Here is a 20,309-nt window from a genome sequence, read left to right as displayed (position 1 = left end):
CCTACGCTGTTCTCTGTATCAAACCCCTTGAGACTGGTGGAAATACCAAATATGATGTGGCAAGTGTTTCTTCAGTAAAAGATAGAAGACAAAAAATGATGTGAAAACGATCAAATAATATGTAACAGCTGATTCTTTCAGCCTTAAGGAAGTTATTAGAATGTTTCCTTCTCCAAAGCCTTACTTTCTTTAAAAAAATGAAAGGAAGATGGGAAAGGGGTGAAAAGAGGTTGTTAAAGCTTAAACCTTGCATTTTCTTCCCTCTCAGCTTTTAGAAACAGTATTGAAAATTTGAAAATTTCTTGATACAGAGACAGAAAAACAACAGTAAATAATTAAGAAGCTGAGTCATTAGGGATGTGAAGTGCAGTCAGACCTGGGTTTGAGGCCAGCTCTTCTACTGAGCATTAGGATCTTGGGTGAGTTCCTTATCATCTCTCTTCAGTTTCCTCCTCCTTAAGTGTAATAAGAATGGGACTTATTTCATGGGGCTCAGAATCCCCTTTACATGAAATAATTGCATGTGCAGTGGATAGTACGGTGCCTGGAACATAGTAAGCATATAAAAATCATTAGCTATTATTGTAACTGCTATTGTCTATTTCTTCTATGATACTTACCACTGATGTTGAACGAAAACTTCCTTTAATAGAAACTAAATAAGAAATGTAGTGTTACAAATTTCATGAGTTCAGGAGCTTATGAAAAAAAAAATAACAAGAGGCCATTTAACAACATTTCTAGGCTTGTGTGATTTTAAGGGCTCCGCTGTACCAGGTGTATGCTGCCGTAAACAAGTGCCTTATTGTTTCCTGGATTGTGCTGCTGTAAAGATTTCTTCTGTTTTCTTCCAGAGCCAGAGTTGCTAGTTTCTTTTCTGTAGATCAGCAACTCCCACACCGCTCAGAGATAAGGTTTGAGAACCAGAAATAAAGCTGTCTTGTGATACCGAGGAAAAGTTGATAGAAATGAGGTTAGCTTGTCAGTCTGGTATGTTTTCGGAAGATCTCTTCGTTCCAGTTCTATTACTATGTGCGGGATTACCATAGTGATTTTTTTCTCTACTAAAAATAAAATTTCCTTCTATATATAGAATGTGTGTTTAGTACAGAAAAATTGAAAAAAACAGAAAAGTAGAAATATGAAAACAAGTAATTTATAATTCTGAAGAAAATTACAGTTAACACTTTGGATGCTTCATTATAGACTTCTTTTTTCTTCCATTTAGTTTTATATATACATATATATATTTATATTTTAAATATATATATTTTTATATAAATATATATATATAAAACTCCATGGAAGAAATATATATATATATATGTATTATGTATACATTTCTCATTAACAAGCAAAACTGTGTATAGAGATTTGTTATCTGTGTTTTCTCCTTAAGGTGGTATCATAGATATCTCCTATCATAGTATATTTTCCCAATTTAGTTACTTTTTATTGGCATGAAAAATATTTTTAAAGAGAGTTAGAAAAGTCTACCACTCAGGTGTGATTATATCATATTTTAGACTTAATTTTTTACTTATTCACTTAGTCATCAAATTTGTATAATGCACTTACTACACAAAAAGCACTAGACCGGAACTTTTTGTGGACAGGAACTTTGATCATGTCCACCTCTATCTCCAGTTTCTAGTACAGTGCCTGGCAGGTAGAGATGTGCAGCAGATGTTATTGAACAAATGACTGTTGAGTAAACACTTGTTAGTATATCCCTTACCTCAACTAGGGTGAAGTTTTTAAAAAAGTCACATTGCTGTCATGCAAGTGTATCTGAGCCAACTCTGTGTTGGATTCTGAAGTGTAGGGGTGACAAACTTGACTCAGTGAATAGGTTTTTTTTGTTCCAAGGTCTGGGGGAAAGGAGATCCAGACTCAAAGCTTGTTTTATGGTTTTTATGGGAAAAAAGGATCTTTGCCTATGGTATTTGTGTGTGTGTGTGTGTGTGTGTGTGTGCCCATGGATGTATATAAAAATGTACTTTCATGGTCAGACCCCGTGGCACATACCTGTTACCTCAGCACTTTGTGAAGCCAAGGAGGGTGGATTGCTTGAGTTCAGGCTCAGGCATTTGAGACCAGCCCGGGCAACATGGAGAAACATCGCCTCTACTAAAAATACAACAAATGAACCAGACTTGGTGGCACATGCCTGTAGTCCTACCTACTTGGGAGGCTGAGATGGGAGGATGGCTTGAGCCCAGGAGGTCGAGGCTGCAGTGAGCTTAGATCACACTGCTGTACTACAGGCTGGGCAACAGAGTGAGGCTCTGCCTCAAAAAAAAAAAAGTTCTTTCAAAGAAGCTCTTCACATACATATTTATGTTTTGAACAGAAGCATATTTGCATTTGGTCTGCTGAGACCTCTCAAATTACTTCCATAACCTCCCCTCAATGTTCCATCAGCCTTCCAAGTACTGAGAACGCAGCACCCTCATAGCAAAGTGCCTCATAGGTCAACTCAAGCTGGCGCTAGGCAGAAAGTGATTTCCAATTTGAAAAGGTAATTTCGTCTCTAAGATTTAAGATTAAAAAATAATTGAGGCCCAGGAGGACAGTCTGTCCTATAAGAAAAATGACTTCTTCCCTTGTGACACTTTCTTGTTGGAAGTGAGTTCAGAGTAGAAGTTGGCTGGGAATGTGTGTAGCCTGAGCAGATGGGAGTGGGGGTACGGAGTAGGACCCACTTCCAAACTCACTTAGGTCAATTCATTGAAACAATCATAATCTGTAGGAAGATAATCATACAGCACAGACTCTGGCAATGTTTCCATGCCCTTAGCCTCATCCCTGTGCCTGTAAAACATACCTATTATGCTATGACTTTTCTGTCTGTGCAACAGGGATGGACATAACGCGTAATGTTTCTTTGTTACCTCCATATTATATTGTTTTTAGGGTTGAATCCAGAAGGAGTAGTGCTGGCTCTCTTGGTTGGAGAAAAGTACCTAACAGCCACTGCATTACTATTATCTTTAAAACATTTGATATGTTTTTATCGAAGTAATATGCACACATGTTTAAAAAGCTGTACAGAAAGACTTGTCATGAATGCAATTGTCCCCTGCTCTGTCCCCTCCCCACCACCAGAGGGAGACCCTTTTAACCATTTCTATTTTCAAGTGATTACCTTAGTATCTCTAAATGATATTCATTTCCTACTATTTTTTAATTGTTCCAATTGCATTGTCAACTGCTGACTCCTCAGAAGGACCATCAGAAAAGCCTGTTGATTAAGCAAAGCTGAGTTTTTAGACTTAGTCCAGTAGGGAGAACACCTTCATAGACTCCTAGTCGTGTCTCAGAAGGAAGAGGTCAAGGAAATATATTTGTAGAGTTTAGGGTGATTTTCAGGCTAGTCTTGCAAAGCAGACACTGATTCGAATTGGGCTGAGGTTACAGCATACTAATTTTTGATTGGTGGGAAAGAGGTGAAACTTTCAACCAAATGTTGATGTTTTAATAAGTAAGCTGTTTAATTAGTTCACAGTGTAATCTTCCAGGAGTAGTTATTCTTTGGAGCAAAGAACTCAGTAATTTATTGTTTTGTTCCAGCATTGTTTAGCATAGAAACAGAAGGCAGGTTTAGTATGGGTTCCTAGGACAGTGTTAAGTAACTTTTTGCTATGATCATGAAGATTGAATCAGATTGTTGTTGTTATTTATTTTTTAGAGGCAGAGTCTTGCTCTGTCACCCAGGCTGGAGTACAGTAGTACAATCATAGCTTACTGCAGCTACAAACTCCTGGGCTCAAGTGATACACCACCTCAGCCTCTTGAGTAGCTGGGACTACAGGCATGTACCACAATGCCCTGCTAATTTGAATTAGATGATTTATACCCACCCCCACCCCACTTCTTATTCTTCAAAACTAGCCCTTTCCTTCAGTGACCAACTCTACTCATGCAAACCAGAAACTTAAGCTTCCTAGTTTTTGCTCCATCACCACAGGTAGCATCTCTTTAACATCCCTTCCCTCAAGCCCCAATTTTGTAGGATGGATTTGTCCTATGATTCTTGATGATAAGGAAACTCATATTTCTTTAGTTTCAAACTCAGACTTCATCAGTCTACTTGGCATGATGTCTAATCAGAGTTATTTTGGGTACCCCCTCCCCTCAGGGCTGGAAAATGGTTCCAGGGACTTAATGAGTATTAAGAAAAATCAGGGTACTGGGCTTGATACCTGGGTGATGAAATAATATCTATGACAAACCTCTGTGGCATGTGTTTACTTACGCAACAAACTTTCACATTACCCCCAAACCTAAAATAAAAGTTAAAAGAAATAAATAAATAATCAAATTGATAAGTAAATAGCAAAGAAAAATAAATTAGTGGTGACTCTTTTGTTTCCTCTTACCTGGGTTCATTTGAGGGAGGATGGTTCTGAAGCCCCTCTTTCTTCTCTTCCATGCCAGATGTGGTTGCTGGGACTTCATACCATCTTTTAACATTAAGCTTAGTGCTCAGTCCCCAGGGATTCACATACTCGCTCCATCAGAGCTCTTGTCAATCATAAGTAATAAGCATGCGTCTTCACTTTCACCGAGCCCTTTCATTTCCCTGGTTTTGGGGGAATTCAGGTTATTTTCCCTCCCTTCAATTTTTGAAAACCTCCATCTCTGGCACTACCAGTTCTAGCATTCTAATACCTGTGACAGTTAAGGCCACAGACTCTGTTATCAGCCTTCCTGGGATGAAATCATCATTTTTCCCAGAGCTCTCTATGCCTTGGAGCTCCCTAAGCCTCAGTTTCCTGGCAAGTGAGAATGACAATAAATCCCTACTGCATAAGGTTGTGGTGAGGAACAAATAATGTAATTGTCATGAGGCATTCTTTGCACCATGCCTGGTACTTAGTAAACCTTCAGTAAAGGTCAACTATTCTTATAATTATTATATTGCTCTGTCATTTGAGGAACTGTTTGTTTGAGACAGAGTCTCGCTCTGTAGCCCAGGCTGGAGTCTTGCGTTGTAGCCTAGACTGGAGTCTTGTGCTGTAGCCCAGGCTGGAGTGCAGTGGTAAGATCTCAGCTCATTGCAACTTCCACCTTCTGGCTTCAAGGGATTTCCTCCTCAGGCTCCTGAGTAGCTAGGACTTCAGGTGCGCGTCGGGTTTTTACAACGTTGGCCAGGCTGTTCTTGAACTCCTGACCTCAGGTAATCTGCCTACCTCAGCCTCCCAAAATGCTGGGATTATAGGCTGAGCCACCTGCCTGGCCTAATCTGAGGTTTTTAAAAACAAAGTCTTCAAGTTTTCCCTGGGGCAAGGGAAGCTCAGTTCTCCAGGACATAAAGCCTTGCCTCTTTTCTAAGGAGGAGAGGAGAAGAATACAGTGAAAGTTAGAAGTAGATGATTTCTCAACCTTTTGCCCTGTTGTATTAGAAACCTTGGTTTTATGACAGTACAGGGCCCTAGATCAGGAGTTGGCAAACTATAGCCTGCAAGGCCCCTTGTCTGATTTTACAAATACAGTTTTGTTGGAACACAGCCACACCTGTTTAAGTTTTATCATGGCTTAAAATCAGCTTGATACTATATAAATCTATGTATGACCCACAAACCTAAGATGCTTAATAGCTGTTCCTTCAAGAAAATGTGTTCAGGCACAGTGACCCACGCCTGTAATCCCAGCACTTTGGGAGGCTGAGGTGGGTGGATCAGGAGGTCAGGAGTTCAAGACCAGTCTGGCCAACATGGTGAAACCCCGTTTCTACTGAAAATACAAAAAAATTTAGCCAGGCACAGTGGTGGGCGCTGTAATCCCAGCTACTCTGGAGGCTGAGGCAGAAGAATTGCTTGAACCCAGGAGGCAGAGGTTGCAGTGAGTTGAGATCTTGACACTGTACTCTAGCCTGGGTGACAGAGCAAATCTTCGTCTCAAAAAAAAAAAAATGTTTGCTGATTCCTGGCTTAGACCATTTAGGTTGACTTAGAATTTAAGTTAAAGTGCATTGAAATTAAATGTGCATTGGTGAGTAGTGTGGGGTCAAGGAAACTACTCTGTGATGCTCAGCCTTCAAACAGGATGACATTGACAGGTCCTTCATGTTAACTGAGCAGGAAAGGCAAATAATTGAGTCAAGAAACATCCCCACTGCCTTCCTTGTGTGCCGTAGTGGGCCTCCCAGAAACTCCTTCAGGTTCTGCCGTTAGACATGGGCAAGAGAAAATCCAACTTTTAAAGGACCCCATGTATTGTAAATATCCAAACACAAAGGTAGTTTTTCTTTTCACTCTTGAAAGAAAGTTGAGTAAACAGCAAGGAAGGAAGGAGTGTTTAACCTCACTGGGCCAGTCCCCAGAGCCTGAGGATGCAGGGCCGGGGCATGTAAGTGTGGTGGTATGGGGAGGGGTGACAGGGGAGGAGAAAATTACAGCCTCTGTGCTGGGAAAACAGAGCTGCCTTTTTTCAAGTTGGCTGCCCCAAGTCACCCTAAGCAGATGTCCAGATAGACTGAGTTCCTTAGATAACTAGATGGTATCATTTTTTTGTTTGTTTATTTATTTATTTGTATTACACTTTAAGTTCTGGGGTACATGTGCACAACGTGCAGGTTTGTTACATATGTATACATGTGCTATGTTGGTGTGCTGCATCCATTAACCCGTCATTTACATTGGGTATATCTCCTAATGCTATCCCTTCCCCATGCCCCCACTCCACGACATGCCCCGGTGTGTGATGTTCCCCAGCCTGTGTCCAAGTGTTCTCATTGTTCAATTCCCACCTATGAGTGAGAACATGGTATTTCTAGTTCTAGATCCTTGAGGAATTGCCCCGTCTTCCACAATGGTTGAACTAGTTTACAGTCCCACCAACGGTGTAAAAACATTCCTATTTCTCCACATCCTCTCCAGCACCTGTTGTTTCCTGACTTTCGAATGATCACCATTCTAACTTGTGTGAGATGGTATCTCATTGTGGTTTTGATTTGCGTTTTTTTGATGGCCAGCGATGATTAGCATTTTTTCATGTGTCTGTTAGCTGCATAAATGTCTTCTTTTGAGATGTGTCTGTTAATATCCTTTGCCCACTTTTTGATGGGGTTGTTTGATTTTTTCTTGTAAATTTGTTTAAGTTCTTTGTAGATTCTGGATATTAGCCCTTCGTCAGATGGGTAGATTGTAAAAATTTTCTCCCATTCTGTCGGTTGCCTGTTCACTCCGATGGTAGTTTCTTTTGCTGTGCAGAAGCTCTTTAGTTTAATTAGATCCCATTTGTCAATTTTGGCTTTTGTTGCCATTGCTTTTGGTGTTTTAGTCATGAAGTCCTTGCCCATGCCTGTGTCCTGAATGGTATTGCTTAGGTTTTCTTCTAGGGTTTTTATGGTTTTAGGTCTAACATTTAAGTCTTTAATCCATCTTGAATTATTTTTTGTATAAGGTGTAAGGAAGGGATCCAGTTTCAGCTTTCTACTTATGGCTAGCCAGTTTTCCCAGCATCATTTATTAAATAGGGAATCCTTTCCCCATTTCTTGTTTGTGTCAGGTTTGTCAAAGATCAGATGGTTGTAGATGTGTGGTCTTATTTCTGAGGGCTCTGTTCTGTTCCATTGGTCTATATCTCTGTTTTGGTACCAGTACCATGCTGTTTTGGTTACTGTAGCCTTGTAGTATAGTTTGAAGTCGGGTAGTGTGATGCCTTCAACTTTGTTCTTTTGGCATAGGATTGTCTTGGCAATGCGGGCTCTTTTTTGGTTCCATATGAACTTTACAGTAGTTTTTTTCAATTCTGTGAAGAAAATCATTGGTAGCTTAATGGGGATGGCATTGAATCTATAAATTACCTTGGACAGTATGGCCATTTTCATGATATTGACTGTTCCTATCCATGAGCATGGAATGTTCTTCCATTTGTTGGGGTCCCCTCTTATTCCCTTGAGCAGTGGTTTGTAGTTCTCCTTGAAGAGGTCCTTCACATCCCTTGTAAGTTGTATTCCCCGGTATTTTATTCTGTTTGTAGCAATTGTGAATGGGAATTCACTCATGATTTGACTCTCTGTCCATTATTAGTATGCAGGAATGCTTGTGATTTTTGCACATTGATTTTGTATACTGAGACTTTGCTGAAGTTGCTTATCAACTTAAGGAGAATTTGGGCTGAGACAATGGGATTTTCTAAATATGCAATGATGTCATCTGCAAACAGAGACAATTGGACTTCCTCTCTTCCTATTTGAATACCCTTTATTTCTATCTCTTGCCTGATTGCCCTGGCCAGAACTTCCAATACTATGTTGAATAGGAGTGATGAGAGAAGGCATCCTTGTCTTGTGCTGGTTTTCAAAGGGAATACTTCCAGCTTTTGCCCATTCAGCATGATAGTGACTGTGGGTTTGTCATAAATAGCTCTTATTATTTTGAGATACATTCCATCAATACCGAGTTTATTAAGAGTTTTTAGCATGATGGGGTGTTAAATTTTATCAAAGGACTTTTCTGCATCTATTGAGATAATCATGTGGTTTTTGTCATTGGTTCCGTTTATGTGAGGGATTATGTTTATTGATTTGTGTATGTTGAATCAGCCTTGCATCCCAGGGATGAAGCTGACTTGATCGTGGTGGATAAGCTTTGTGATGTGCTGCTGGATTTGGTTTGCCAGTATTTTATTGAGGATGTTCTCATCAATGCTCATCAGGGATATTGGCCTGAAGTTTTCTTTTTTTGTTGTGTCTCTGCCAGGTTTGGTATTAGGATGATGCTGGCCTCATAAAATGAGTTAGGGAGGAGTCCCTCTTTTTCTATTGTTTGGAATAGTTTCAGAAGAATGGTAGCAGCTCCTCTTTGTACCTCTGATAGAATTCGGCTGTGAATTCTTCTGGTCCTGGACATTTTTTGGTTGGTAGGCTATTAATTACTGCCTCAATTTCAGAATTTGTTATTGGTCTATTCAGTGATTTGACTTCTTCCTGGTTTAGTCTTGGGAGGGTGTATATGTCCAGGAATTTATCCATTTCTTCTAGATTTTCTAGTTTATTTGCATAGAGGTGTTTATAGTATTCTCTGATGGTAGTTTGTATTTCTGTGGGACCAGTGGTGATATCCCCTTTATCATTTTTTATTGTGTCTATTTGATTCTTCTCTCTTTTCTTCTTTATTAGTCTGGCTAGCAGTCTATCTATTTTGTTAATCTTTTCAAAAAACTAGCTCCTGGATTCATTGATTTTTTGAAGGGTTTTCTGTGTGTCTATCTCCTTCATTTCTGCTCTGACCTTAGTTATTTCTTGCCTTCTGTTAGCTTTTGAATGTGTTTTCTCTTGCTTCTCTAGTTCTTTTAATTGTGATGTTAGGGTGTCAATTTTAGATCTTTCCTGCTTTCTCTTGTGGGCATTTAGTGCTATAAATTTCCCTCTACACACTGCTTTAAATGTGTCCCAGAGATTCTGGTATGTTGTGTCTTTGTTCTCATTGGTTTCAAAGAACATCTTTATTTCTGCCTTCATTTCGTTATGTAGCTAGTAGTCATTCAGCAGCAGGTTGTTCAGTTTCCATGTAGTTGAGCAGTTTTGAGTGGGTTTCTTAATCCTGAGTTCTAGTTTGATTGCACTGTGGTCTGAGAGACAGTTTGTTATAATTTATGTTCTTTTACATTTGCTGAGGGGTGCTTTACTTTCAACTATGTGGTCAATTTTGGAATAAGTGTGATGTGGGGCTGAGAAGAATGTATATTCTGTTGATTTGGGGTGGAGAGTTCTGTAGATATGTATGAGGTCTGCTTGGTGCAGAGCTGAGTTCAATTCCTGGAAATCCTTGTTAACTTTCTGTCTCGTTGATCTGTCTAATGTTGACAGTGGGGTGTTAAAGTCTCTCATTATTATTGTGTGTGAGTCTAAGTCTCTTTGTAGGTCTCTAAGGACTTGCTTTATGAATCTGGGTGCTCCTGTATTGGGTGCATATATATTGAGGATAGTTAGCTCTTGTTGAATTGGTCCCTTTACTATTATGTAATGGCCTTCTTTGTCTCTTTTGATCTTTGTTGGTTTAAAGTCTGTTTTATCAGAGACTAGGATTGCAACTCCTGCTTTTTTTTTGTTTTCCATTTGCTTGGTAGATCTTCCTGCATCCCCTTATTTTGAGCCTGTGTGTGTCTATGCACATGAGATGGGTCTCCTGGATACAGCACACTGATAGGTCTCGGCTCTTTATCCAGTTTGCCAGTCTGTGTCTTCTAATTGGAGTATTTAGCCCATTTACATTTAAGGTTAATATTGTTATATGTGAATTTGATCCTGTCATTATGATGTTAGTTGGTTATGTTGCTCATTAGTTGATGCAGTTTCTTCCTAGCATTGATGGTCTTTACAATTCTGCAGTGACTGGTACCGGTTTTTCCTTTCCATGTTTAGTGCTTCCTTCAGGAACTCTTGTAAGGCAGGCCTGGTGGTGACAAAATCTGTCAGCATTTGTTTGTCTGTAAAGGATTTTATTTCTCCTTCACTTGTAAAGCTTAGTTTGGCTGGATATGAAATTCTGGGTTGAAAATTCTTTTCTTTAAGAATGTTGAATATTGGCCCCCACTCTCTTCTTGCTTGTAGAGTTTCTGCCAAGAGATCCACTGTTAGTCTGATGGGCTTCCCTTTGTGGGTAACCCGACCTTTCTCTCTGGCTGCCCTTAATATTTTTTCCTTCATTTCAGCTTTGGTGAATATGACAGTTATGTGTCTTGGAGTTGCTCTTCTTGAGGAGTATCTTTGTGGCATTCCTGAATTTGACTGCTGGCCTGCCTTGCTTGGCTGGGGAAGTTCTCCTGGATAATATCCTGAAGAATGTTTTCCAGCTTGGTTTCATTCTTCCTGTCACTTTCAGGTACACCAATCAGAAATAGATTTGGTCTTTTCACATAGTCCCATATTTCTTGGAGGTTTTTTTCATTTCTTTTTCCTCTTTTTTTCTCTAACCTTCTCTTCTCACTTCATTTCATTAATTTGATCTTCAATCACTGATACCCTTTCTTCCACTTGATCAAATTGGCTACTGAAGCTTGTGCATGTGTCACGTAGTTCTCGTGCCATGGTTTTCAGCTCCATCAGTTCATTTAAGGTCTTCTCTATGGTGTTTATTATAGTTAGCCATTCATCTAACGTTTTTTGAAGGTTTTTAGCTCCTTTGCGATGGGTTTGAACATTCTCCTTTAGCTCGGAGAAGTTTGTTATTACCGATCCTCTGAGGCCTTCTCTGTCAGCTCATCAAAGTCATTCTCCATCCAGCTTTGTTCCGTTGCTGGTGAGGAACTGTGTCCCTTTGGAGGAGAAGAGGTGCTCTGATTTTTAGAATTTCAGCTTTTCTGCTCTGGTTTCTCCCCATCTTTGTGGTTTTATCTACATTTGGTCTTTGATGATGGTGACAAAGAGATGGGGTTTTGGTGTGGATGTCCTTTCTGTTTGTTAGTTTTACTTCTAACAGTCAGGATCCTCAGCTGCAGGTCTGTTGGAGTTTGCTGGAAGTCCACTCCAGACCGTTTGCCTGGGTATCACCAGCGGAGGCTGCAGAACAGCAAATGTTGCAGAATGGTAAATGTTGCTGCCTGATCCTTCCTCTGGAAGCTTCATCTCAGAGGGGCACCTGGCTGTATAAGGTGTCAGTTGGCACCTACTGGGAGGTGTTTCCCAGTTAGGCTATTTGGGGGTCAGGGACCCACTTGAGAGGGCAGTCTGTCGTTTCTCAAATCTCAAACTCTATGCTGGGAGAACCACTACTCACTTCAAAGCTGTCAGACAGGGACGTTTAAGTCTGCAGAAGTTTCTGCTGCCTTTTGTTCAGCCATGCCCTGCCCCCAGAGGTGGAGTCTACAGAGGCAGGCAGGCCTCCTTGAGCTGTGGTGGGCTCCACCCAGTTCGAGCTTCCTGACCGATTTGTTTATCTACTCAAGCCTCAGCAGTGGCAGATGCCCCTCCCCCAGCCTCACTGCCGCCTTGCAGTTTGATCTCAGACTGCTATGCTAGCAGTGAGCAAGGCTCTGTGGGTGTGGGACCCTCTGAGCCAGGCGTGGGATATAATCTCCTGGTGTGCCGTTTGCTAAGACCATTGGAAAAGCGCAGTATTAGGGTGGAAGTGTCCCAATTTTCCAAGTACCATCTGTCATGACTTCCCTTGGCTAGGAAAGGGATTCCCTGACCCCTTGCACTTCCCAGGTGAGGTGATGCCCTGCCCTGTTCCGTCGGCTGCACTCACTCTCTGACAAGCCCCAGTGAGATGAACCTGGTACTTCAGTTGGAAATGCAGAAATCACCTGTCTTCTGCATCACTCACACTGGCAGGTGTAGACTGGAGCTGTTCCTATTCAGCCGTCTTGGAACCTCCCTGTTTCTTGTCTTTTTTTTTTTTTTTTAACAGCTTTATTGAGATATATTCATATACCATATGATCTACCCATTTACAGTGTATAATCTTCTGGTTCTTAGTACATTCACAGTTATGCAACAATCACCACAATACATTTTAGAACATTTTTATTATACCAGAAAAAAACCAGTACCCCTTTGCAATCACTGTCCATTTCCTCCCAACCCCATCAGCCCTAGGCAATCACTAATCCAATTTCCATCTCTCCAAATTTACCTATTCTAGACATTTCATATAAATGAATTCATATGATATGTGGTCTTTTGTGACTGGCTTCTTTCATTTAGCATAATGTTTTCAAGGTTCATATATGTCATAGCATGGATGAGTACCTCATTCATTATTGCCAAGTGATATTCCATTGTCCACTCATCACTTGATGGACATTTGAGTTGTTTCCAATTTTGGGCTATGGTGAGTATTATTGCCATAAACATTCAGGTACAAGTTTTTGTGTGGCATGTGTTGTCACTTCCCTGGGGCACCTAGGAGCACAACTGCTAGGTCATGTGATAAATCTACGTTTAACTTTTTGAGGAATTGCCAAATTATTTTCCAAAGTGTCTGCCTTGTTTTGCATTCACACCAGAAATGTATAAGGGTTCTAGTTTCTCTATATCTTTGTCAACACTGGTTATTGTCTGTCTTTTCAACCATAGCCGTCCTAGCGGGTGGGAAATGATATCTCATTGTGGTTTTGGTTTATATTTCCCACATGGTGTTGAGTGCCTTTTCATGTTGAGCATCTTATTGGCTATTTATATACCTTCTTTGGAGAAATGTCTATTCAAATTCTTTGCCATTTTAAAATTGGGTTATTTGTCTATTATGACCGAGTTGTAAAAGCTTTTCTTTTTGTGTTTTGGATACAAATCCCTGATCAGATGTATGATTGTGTAGGGGAGGAAAATATCTTTTTCCTTCTACCCTTCTAGGTTCTCAGCTGGGGCTCTGTAACAAAAGATAGCTTAACAAGAGAAAAATGGTCAGAAGTTTATTCACATGTGTGTATCATATATACAGAGGAGAAACTCAGGGCTGAGTAACTCAAAGAGATGACTAGAACTTAGGCTTATATAGCACCTTAACAACAATAAACAACAGCTTTTCAGAGAAGTTACAAAACAGGAAAAGGACTGAGTTTCTAGGGCAACAAATTATGGGAAGGTGAATATGTAAGTAACTAATAGAAGATAATAATTAATTATAAAGTTTGTTATGTAGAGTCATGTGGTGCCACCTCTGGGCTGATAAGGGTCTAGGTTTGCCACATTTGTGTCCTGCTTTTAGGCCATAAGGAGAGGGAAGAGAGCATTTCTTGATCTGCTTCTTCTCAATTGCCTTCAGCTCAAAATAATCCTTGTGCCAAAATGACATATTTTGAAGTGGAAAGTTCTATCTTTCAGTTGCAAATATTTTCTCTCATTCTGTGGACTGTCTTTGCATATTCTTAATGGTGTCCTCTGGAGCACAAAAATCTTAATTTTGATGAATCCACTTCACCTACTTTTTCTTTCATTATTTGTGCTTTTGGTGTTGTATCTAAGAAGACTGCATACCTCAAGATCATGAAGATTTACTCCTGTGTTTTCTTCTAAGAGTTTTATAATTTTACCTCTTAAATTTAGATCTATGATCCAATTTGAGTTAAATGTGGTAGAGAATAAGCCTCTTTTTTTTTTTTTTTTTTTTTTTTTTTTTTTTTTTTTGTATGTGAATATCTTAGCATCATTTGCTGAAAAGACTACTGTTTTCCCATTGAATTGTCTTGGCACTACTGTGGAAAATTAATTGGCTATAAATTTGAGGTTTTGTTTCTGAATTATCAATTCTATTCCATTGATCTATATCTATCCATCTAGACTTATATTATGTTGTCTTGATTACTCTAACTTTGTAGTTAGTTTTGAAATTGGGAAGTATGAATTCTTCAAATTTGCTCTTCTTTTTTTAAAGGTTGTTTTGGCTATCTGGGGTCCCTTGCACTTCCACATGAATTTTAGGATCAACTTGCAAATTTCTGCTAAAAAAGCTAGCTGGGATTCTCATAGAAATTGTGTTGAATATGTAGATCAATTTGGGGAGTATTGGCATCTTAGTAATATTAAATCTTCCAATCCATGAACATAGAATATTTTTCTCTTTGTTTAGGCTTTGAGTTCTTTAAAAAAAAGTTTTCAAAATCAGAGTTTTCATTTTGGATTTCTTTCATTAAATTAGTGTCTAAGTATTTTGCTCTTTTTGGTGCTATTATAAATGCAGTTGTTTTCTTGAATTTTGGTTTTGAATTATTACTAATGTCTAGAAATACAATTGATTTTTGTATATTGATCTTGCATCCTGCAACTGTGCTGAACTTGATTATGAGTTCTAACAGTTTTTAGTGTAGTTGCTACCCAGAAGTCCTGGGCCTGAGCCCAGGTCCATCTTCCATCCTGTCCTGCCCAGCATATTTGTGCTACCATACAGTCTAGCAGGCTTTTAGCATTCAGGCTGGAGGACTATTTTCAGATGTTGACTGCAAGGCCTTGAATGGGATTTAAGTTGATTTCTAACTTCTAAAAATTTTGACAAGTTATGTGGTCACAATTTATATTCTTTCTCTGGGTCCCACAAATAAGAGAGGTGTGTTTGTTTTCTGTCCATATAACTCTGCTGCTCCACTGCCCCCACCACTACTTACTTGTGTCTAGTTTAATGCATTTTATTCTATCATTTAGATGTTCATTCTTTTGGGTTAAAGCATTATTCTTTTAAGACCTTCCTTTGTCAGAGACAGGTTGCTGAAATGAGGCTGGATGAATGAACACTTGTCAGGCATAGTATAAAGTAAATGTGATTAAACTGAAAATGTGTCCTCTTTTGGGTGCTGGTGTTGGGAAATCATAATCACAGTAGCTACAACATCTGTCAAAAATAAAAGATAAACTTTGTTTCCTAAAATCTTAATTCAGGAGAAAGCCAGGCTTTTCTCTAAAATGATCTTTTCCCTTTTTCCTGTTTTATTTTCCTCTTTTTATTATTTTTATGATGTATTAAATTGAACCATTTACTTGCAGCATGCTAGTTAAGACAATTTTCTTAGCATTTGCTGAATGATTTGGCAGGCTAGACGTCCTAGAGCTAAATTGTAAAATCCCATTAAAGCCTAGTCATATAAAAATAAAAGATGCTGCCTGGTACACTCCATGACATGTTATGGTGAGGTCTCATCACATTACAATAACAAATGCCAAAACGAAGTGACTACTGTGTAATAGAATATGATGGAGAGAGAGTATATTAGTGATGCAGCCAACTGCATTTAATTAAATCCCATGTCCAAATTAGTTCCCTGATTGGCATGTAAAAAGACAACATGTTTACTATGATAGTTGAAATAGCATGATTATTGTTTTAGCACACAGGCGTTTTAGCCTGTCCCCCACCCTCTTTTTTTTTTTGTCTTCAAGTGTCTTGCCACCTCAAGCATGAGGCAGGTATAACTGAAATCCCTCTTGTCTTGGGTGAAAAAGAAACAGGCTCTCATAGGCTAAGTAGCTTGCTCAAGTCACCAGCTAATAAAGAGCAGAGCTGGAATACAAACTCAGGTCAAGAAGATTCCAGAGTCCATGGTCTTTCGTTTATGCCAAAGACTGGCCAGCTGTGGCCTGCAGCCAAATCTGGCCAGCTGTCTGGTTTTGTGCACCTCAGAAGCCAAGAATGGTTATTATAGTTTTAAATAGTTGAGAAAAAAATCAGAAGAATAGTATTTCATGATGTGTGAAAATTACAAGAAATTAAAAACTTAAAATTTCAGTGTCCATATGTAAAGTTTCATTGGAACACAGTCATATCCATTTATTTATGTATTAACTACAGCAGCTTTTGCATTACAATGGCAGAGTTTAGTTGCAACAGAGATTATGTGGCCTGCGAAGCCCAAAACATTTTCTACCTAGACATTTATAGAAAAAGTCTGCCAGCTTCTGATCTATTCTATGGTTCTTAAGCCAAGTTAAATGTAAGCATTTAATGTTAAATTAAATGTTCAGTTGAAGGCTGGTGCCCAGGGATCTGCATATTTAAAAATAAACACCTAGTATCATTTGGAATACTTTCTGAAGTAATTATGATTACTATTACTGTCTTACATTATGATTACGTGTGTATTTCTTCCTCTCCTTTATCCATCTTTGAGGGCTAAGACCATACTCAAGTATCTTTGAATGAAAAAAACAAGAGTAGAATTTATGTATTAATTTATCAGACATATATATCTGAGTATTCATTGTATGTCAGGTCCTCTTCAGTGGTAGAACAGAAGACCTACAGTCTGGGGGAGGACAAGAAAAAGGGCCAGGATAAAGCTACATGATAAGAAGTCCACGTTAACTGATTAGAATAATACTTGCTATACATAATGGTAAGTCATAAGACCCTTCAAGATTCAAAGAATAAGTTGTTTTGGCTCCATGATAGCATTAGATGTATCTTACAGAATTTAAGAGTTTATACATTGGTAGTACAAAAATAAGCTGTAATGTATAGCTATCACTGGAATTTGGGGGTCAGATAACCAGGGGTTAACTGTGTTTGGATTGAAATGATGAATTAGTACGAATCCACAGGACTCATTTGTATAACTATTGTCTGGCTACTATATATTATAAAAACCCAACCTATAGATATCATGAGCTGTAGATGGAACCAGATAAAGAGAGCCCATTTAACTTCAATAGGAAGGTGTCTAGAGATTAATTTTAGCACTTAGTATCGTTTTGACATGTAGAATGCTATGTTGAATAAATCTAATGGATTTTAAAGTATTTTTTAGAACTTTGACTTAATTACGATTTTCTTGGAACTGTTTAAGGCTCCTACTGTCAATATGCTAAGGTAACATCTTAGAATGGGAAAATAAATTTTCAGTTGAAATGTTACTGCCATCCATTAGACACAGAAGAAGCAGCTGTTACCACACTGCCAAAGCAGGGTTATTTTTTGAAAAACACTAGTACACGCTGTAAGAGCAGAAAGTAGAAAATTACAATGCCATTTGAAAAAAAAACTACCCCAACGACTTAAAAATAAAGACTTTTATGTAGCTGTATGTATTAGTTATCTATGGCTGCATGACAAATTACCCTCAAGCTTAGCAGTTTAAAACAACAAATATTTATTATCTCATAGTTTCTGTGTGTCTGAAATCTAGGAACAGATTAGATGGGTAATTCTGGCTTAGGATCTCTCACAAGATTACATGGCCAGGGCTATAGTCATCTCAAGGCTCAACTGGGGCTGGAGAGTCTTCTGACCTCTCTCGCACGGTTGTTGTCAGGGTCCAGTTCCTCATGGGCCGTTAGACCGAGGCTCTCAGTTCCTCACTGGCTATTGGCCAGAGTCCTCTTTCAGTTTCCTGGCACATGAGCATCTTCATAGGGCAGCTGGCTTCCATCAGAATGAGCAAGTGGGAGAGCAACAGACAGCCAGGCAGAACTCCCAGTCATTTTTTAACTTAATCTCAGTGGTGACATTCCATCATTTTCCTATATTTTATTCATTAGAAGTGGGCCACTAGGTCTAGTTTGCCCTGAAGGGCACAAGAGCATGAATACTAAGAGGAAGTAAACCCCAATTTTAAAATCATATTTGATTATAAGAGGAAAACAGACATAACAAATCCAACCGTTAGAGAAGCGCCCTTCATCGGTAAAATGTTTGTTGAGTGCCTACTGTGTGCCAGCCATGGAGGATATGATAGTGTTCAAAACCAGCAAGTTTCCCTGCCTTCATGTAGCATACTTTTTGTAGGAAATAAACCATTAGAAAGCATACTATATAGTGTCTGGTACAGAAGGCTCTCAAAAGATGTTAGTTTTTTTTGTGTGTTTTTTAGGGTAGATGGATATCTACCCTTTCCCAGAAACAGAGCCAAACTCCCGAGTCTGTTGCATCTCTAATCCTGTTGTACACAAATATGATTTGTTTAACTGGAGCAGAAATGGCTTTTCTTTCACTTATGCTTGAAATAGGCGATTCATAATAGTTCGCAACACTACATACTCGTAACTGCCTTTGTCACATTTGTGTTTTTAAAGTGGCCTTTGTCAGAAAAAAATATGAATAAAAACACTAAAGAGTCCCACAGAAGTAGCTGTCCTGGTAGGTTTCCTGCAGCACCGTGCCGACCACTGTATCCTTTTGCATTACACATGCCAAGTTGACCTAATGTCTTCCAGCTCCGAATTATTTTAATTGCTTTTTTTTTCTAGATGCATCTTTTCAGTCTCTAAAGTGCTCTTTAAAAAATGGCTTCTTGAACTACAAACAAGATTTCAAATGTGTGCCTGGTTCTGCCAGGCAATTCTGCAGTTGCTTTCTCTAATTAATATTCCATATCTCAAAAAAACTGTCTCAAGATTTTAATTGACTTTTGTCACCCCCATCTCATTCAAGTACTGTGCCGGCCATTCTCGTACATTATTAATAAACCATGCGTACTGTGTGTGTTTTTTCCCTGCTGCCTGATGTTTAGTTCTTTCTTGAACTTTGTTTTGAATGACAATTGAAGGATAATTTATTGTGCTGGGCTTCCGACACCAGTGTGGTCAGCTATAGTTTGCTGTGCTAATTAGGAAAAAACTGTCAATCAAAGAAGTTATTCACTTTAGAGAGTAGACATAGCTTCATTTGTCTCATACATAAACTCCTTCATACAGTGTAGAGCTAACTTCCTATACTATTGAGAGAAGTACACTAACAAAGCTGAGTTGTAAAATATTTTTATAGAAATATTGATTTAGTCCTCTCAGGTTTAAAAATAGGTTTCCAAAATACTGTAAAAGGATAAGAATTTTGATGAATACAGTGATACAGTGATTATTTATTAAAATGGATTCTTTGAAAGCATTCTTTAAAATACTTAAGTTCTTCCATTCATCGTTCTTTGTTGTTAATTTCACAGATTCTGCCAACTGAAACTTTCTCCCAGCCCCTTTCCAATGTATCAGAAATTTCACATGGGTTGCCACCAAATGAGCATCATTGATGCAGTGTAGTGTTGCTCTGAAGCCTGTTGATCTTCTCTGTGGATCCATCTATTCATGGGACTTCTAGGCATGGAACATCTATTTGTAGTAGTGTTGACCTTTTCCCCTGTTCAAATAACATTTTTGTAGTGCTCTTTTTTTCACCCAGGTTGGAGGGTAGCGGTGTGAGCATAGATCATTGCAGCCTCCCTCGTCCTGCTCAAGGCTCAAGGAATCCACATGCCTCAGCGTCCCACGTGGCTGGGACCACAGGCTTGCACACCACACCCAGCTAATTTTTTAAAAAAACAGTATTTTTTAGAGATGGAGTCTCACTATGTTTCCCAGGCAGGTCTCCTTCCTTCAGGCAATCCTCCTGCCTTGGCATCCCAAAGCGCTGAGATTACAGGTGTGAGCCACCGCACCCAGCTTGTAGTGCGCTATTCAAGTTTGTTTCTCATCTAAAAGAGAAAGCACAGCCAACTTCTACTCAGATCACCCAAGTACTGTACATGGAAACGACTGTGCAGGCAATTGCTTTCACCAATGAGTGAAGACACATCACAAAGAATCCATCCCCATGAGGAAGAATTACCAAGGGAAACACACCCAATACATTTAGGATTATTTTTCCCTCAATTATCAGAATACTGGAGTCTAAAGATAGTACAGTTACAAGAACAAATATTTTGGGCTTCTTATCTTTCAAGCTAGGTAGTTATAGCTAGAGGAAAGCAGATGGATTTTAGGAAAGTTACTTGGGTATTTTAGAGTATGGCCGGCTGATCTTCTATTCCAGACACCCACTGGGACAGCCAATAATGTTATTTTCCTGTGGCCTCTGACCTTTTTACTGTATTTTTGCTGTTATCCCATGTTTTGTTAGGGCTTTCTGACTCCAAACCCACAGCAACTCTGAAATAACTAT

Source organism: Macaca fascicularis, chromosome 2 (genome assembly GCF_037993035.2).
Source record: "Macaca fascicularis isolate 582-1 chromosome 2, T2T-MFA8v1.1".
Classification (NCBI taxonomy): Eukaryota; Metazoa; Chordata; class Mammalia; order Primates; family Cercopithecidae; genus Macaca; species Macaca fascicularis.
This window is presented reverse-complemented; position numbering follows the sequence as displayed.